A 4,930-nucleotide genomic window follows, 5' to 3' on the forward strand; every position below is an offset into this window, starting at 1 on the left:
ATGATTGTCATGATATTATAAGCGTTCACCACAAAAGCAAATCACTTAAGTTCAGAACGAAGAACACGGACATGAAAGGCCAAGTACTAATTAAGAGCAGCATGAAGAACTAGCTAAATCACTCCTGCTAGCTACTCTCTCTTTGGTAAAATAGCATAGAACATGTATAGCTCTCCTGATTGATCATACTGAAGCATGCCGATGAACCTGTTTCCTAATCGTGGGCTGCGCTTCTCATTGCTGCCCCCTAGTACTTCTCTGCGATCATTAACAATTTTTCTCCAATCTTTCGCTATTAAGCATTCATCGCTTCTAGAAATCCTGAATGCATTCATGTGCAATGCAGGATCTCTTGGCCTTAAGCTAACAATTGACATCTGACCTTTAGTCTCGATCCCCTGAGGCACAACTGTCATCGGGAGTCCCTGTTGAAGAACATCGTATAGTACTTAATTAATATACTCAGCAATGAAAGTTAAAAAAATATGTATGCAAAATATGCACTGAGGACAAATATACTCTGACCCTGCCAAGAAGCCTCTTTGTCTTCAGAATGCCAAGCACCAAAGCTTCACTCAACCCATTGAAGGTGTTCAAGCAGCAACACGAATCTATCCATTGGCTGGAAATACTCGTCTGCCTCATCGAGCACCTACTGAAGCCACTGAAAGCACCATTGCCCAAAGGCCTCGGAAGCGTTCTCGCGTTCTCAATGACCGAGAACTTCTTGTGGCCCTTCATCAGAAACAGGATAAACATCACTTTTGGCTCAAAAGACAGATGCAAAGCCTCTTGGTGGATGTCAATCACATTCGTAACCTTGCCACCAAGAATGCCTTTGTTGCTCATGAAACTTGCCGGCGATCATGGAAGAGCTTAACTCTGCTTAGTGCTGAAGCAGATCTTCAAGATGATGGCTTCAATGAAAGATTCCAGTTTGACTCCACTCCTCCATGGACTGTTGTCCTACGTCGCACTCCATCTCTTGAAGACTCTAAATATTCTTCCTCCGCGGCAACTGTCAATGCTAGAGTGATCGATGACGAAGATGATGCTACTTCACCACCTCCTACTACTGCATGCATCAACACTGCACCATGTTCGTTTGCACCGCCAAACAACAACGACAACTCTACTGCTTCACCTACTCATGAGGACGAGTAGATGCTCTATGTCTTCAAACCTTTTTGGTCCTTACTGACAAAAGGGGGAGAAGCGTATGAGTTAATAGTCTACAAGCGGGTTCATATGGGCGGTTGCATTGCCTCGTGCTTACAACTCTTGCCTTTTAAAACATTTGGTTCTTTGAGTTGTAACACCTAAACTTGATGATCGTCTGCTACTTATTTGCTTTACTGTGATGCGATGATAAATTCCGCATGTGCGATGATAACTTCCGCACTTAGATCATCCTGCAGACGTCCATTTTTCATTATGCATGTCATCCTATTTGCTATATCATTTCATGCATGATGAATTATCTTCATAAGTTGAAGTGGATCTCCACAAGTACAACCTGCCATGTGCATTTGCATTCCAAAAGCAAAATTACTTATATGCACATCTTCAGGGGGAGCCCTTGCTACTTATGAAGACAATTTCCTATCCTTTACAATTTCACATACTTTATCCTCGTTGAAAACTTCAACCAGTTTGTCATCAATCACCAAAAAGGTGGAGATTGTAAGTGCATCTAGTGCCACCCCTAGTTGGTTTTGGAGTATCGACGACAAAGTTGGTTGAGGGACTAATGCGTTTGTGAGAATTGCAGGATAACGCAGGTAGTGTCCCTCATTGATTCGGTTTACCTACCGGAGATGACCCCTAAAAATGTATGAAGACATTGAAGAAAATAGTGGTATGAGAAGATATTCATATTGAAGTCTATGGCATGAGAAGACATTGCGTGAAGACTATGGAGCGCGAAGACCGTGTGGTTTCGTTGTTTCCTTTTCTTCTTTGTTGAGTCATAGGAACCACCGTACTGTTAAGTGGGGTCCAAGTGAACTAAGTCAGAGTGACTGAAGTGATGCTCAACCCAAATCCTATGTCTTCGAGCGAAGACAATGAGAGCAAATCTTATCCAGAGCTGGATGAGTCAGCTTTGCTTGTAGCCCAAGTAAAGTTGCCGCGTGTGTTTGAAATCTGACCGTTGGAACACGTGTCAGTTCCTTAGTGACTCAGGGTCATTTCGAACAAATCAGGTCGGGTTGCCTTGTGGCTATAAATAGCCCACCCCCTACACCATAAATTGGTGGCTGCTCAGAGTTAGTGCACAACTTTTGTTGTTTTGAGAGCAACCCACCTCGAAGCATTTGAGAGAGAGAAATCCTTGCGAGGACAAAGCCCAAACACCCAGAGCCAAAGAGTGTTAGGCATCACTGAAGTATTTCTGACTGTGTATCCTCCAGCCGGTTAGGCGTCGTGTTCTGAGCATCCAAGAGTCATTGTGGATTGCCGGGTGAACGAAGTCTGTGAAGGTTCGGAAGTCTACCTTGAAGACTTACCAGAGTGATTGGGCGAGGACTAAGTGTCCTTAGCTCAAGGGGAATAAGGTGAAGACACGGTCTTCTAAGTTAAATCTCAGCCTCCCTAACCAGACGTACAGTTGTCACAACAACTGGAACTGGTCCAACAAATCCCGTGTCTTCAACAAGCGACTGGTCATTTTTGTTGTTTGTCTTTGAAACTTCTAAGTTTTGGAGACTTTCATAAAAATCGCCTATTCACCCCCCCTCTAGTCGATACTAGCACTTTCAATAGTGATAGAAGCTTAAACCCTAATTTATGCGCTATTCCGTAAGGGTCTGATTTGGATCCATATGTTTAATGCTATGGTTAAATTTATCTTAATTATTCTCTCGTAGTTGCGGATGCTTGGGAGATGGATTAATATTAAGTGGGAGGCTTGTTCAAGTAAGAACATCACCCAAGCACCGGTCCACCCACATATCAAATTATCAAAGTAGCGAACATGAATGAAACAAACCTAATGAAAGTGACTAGATGAAATTCCCGTGTGTTCTCAAGAACGCTTAGCTTATTATAAGAGATCGTTCTGGGCTGTCCTTTGCCAAAAAAATGATTGGGCTACCTTGCTGCACCTTAGTTACTATTGCTACTTGGCACTTGCTACAAATTATATTGCTATGAAACTACTCATTACCAATAATTTCAGTGCTTACAGAAAATACCTTGTTGAAAACTGCTTGCCATTTCCTTTTGCTCCTCGTTGGGTTCGACACTCTTACTCGTCGAAAGGACTAAGATTGATCCCCTATACTTGTGGGTCATCAAACACGTGGAATAAAATGCATGCTGATCGAAAGAAGGTGGGAAATGCATTATTTGTTTGGAGCAAGAAAGGACAAACTGCATCAGAGAAAGTTTGGCAGTTATGCTAATATTGAGCTGATGTAGAAAATGGGAATGGCACCTTAATGTGATAGCTTTCCAACAAACATTTCACCACATCATTCAATAAAAACTCAAAAGGAAAAGCGCATCTTAATTTGCCACAATCACGCCAGGACCCTCAGAAATACACAACACAGGTGCCTACGTCAAAATGAACTTAACAATTCTTCAGATATCATGCATTGCGATGCAATAAGGCTACAATCCTGTTCTGTGAAAACAATTAGGGGTCATAAACCATAAACACAATAGGCTCATAGGGGTTGTTGAGATCAGCGATTTGGTTACCGGTCGAAATATTCGGTTATTGCACGGTTACCATGTTTACCACCCTCCTCGAAAGACAATCATACGAGCATAAAATCTTGAATATTTTGAATTCAAACCCTCAGCTAATAGTTAAATAGATGCCATCTCTTTTAGAAACATAGCACTGGTCATGTTCTGATGGCAAAACATCCTTTCCTCAGCAGCTAGTCGTGTATTGAAATCTCATATCACCCATTTTATTTTTTAAGGCTGTAAAAGTTTAAAAAACAAGGTAAATTTGAGAGAGCGACCAAGGCTCAAACTCGCGACGTTTTAGCAAGACAAAGATGCAGGGGAAAGCCACCACAGTAGGGTCTGGTCATGATTTTTTAGAGTTAAATACTTATCTATATAACGCAAATAATTTGAATTCAAAATTTGATTTAAAATTTCATCTAATTTTTTCCTGTATTTCATTGTTACCGTGGTAAGGTGCCCCTCGGTAAAAAAAGTTCCACTCGGGAAAACCTTGGTTGAGATCCCATATGTGAACCTCCCTGGGTCCAGGTCCAGCGCCTGAAGCAAGCCATGTTGGTGTGAGCAAGCCTAGCCAATAGGCCGTGCAAAAGGGTGACCTCGCTGGGCCCCAAGAGGGAAGGGTCCCAACTACAAATTATACTAGCAAACTCTGTACAATTATACATTACATCAGAAAATTATTAAATGCATAAAATAGAACCTCAACTTGTATGATTGCAAGTTCATAACACATACTGATAGTTTATAGCATCCGAAGGCAAATAAATCCGATTGGCGAAGCTTAATTTAAATACACCAGTCTCTCTTTATGATGGAGATCAGTATCATAATAAAATTAATAGTAACTAGATTTTAATGTTTAAACCAATGCACAAGTTTTATTTGAGGAACGGGTAAGAGATCTCATTTGCTCTAAATCAAACCAAATGAATGTTGACGAGAATGTCACATAGTTGAAACTTACGCAAAAGTACAATCAACAATATTTTTGCTTTTTCGATGATTCTATTACCAAACAAACTTGCAAGCCGCATTTTCTATGTCCTAGAAGTTTCTATGAATATGGTTACTTCATATATAGTAGAACCACTATTAAAATATTTGTTAGTGTGTATATTATTTAGAAATCTTTACCATGATATCAATAATATTAAAATATACAAGAACACATATACATATGCAAAGTTATAGTTTATGCAATACTAGAAAATGAATTTAAAGGATT

This window comes from Triticum aestivum, chromosome 6B, assembly GCF_018294505.1.
Source record: "Triticum aestivum cultivar Chinese Spring chromosome 6B, IWGSC CS RefSeq v2.1, whole genome shotgun sequence".
Classification (NCBI taxonomy): domain Eukaryota; kingdom Viridiplantae; phylum Streptophyta; class Magnoliopsida; order Poales; family Poaceae; genus Triticum; species Triticum aestivum.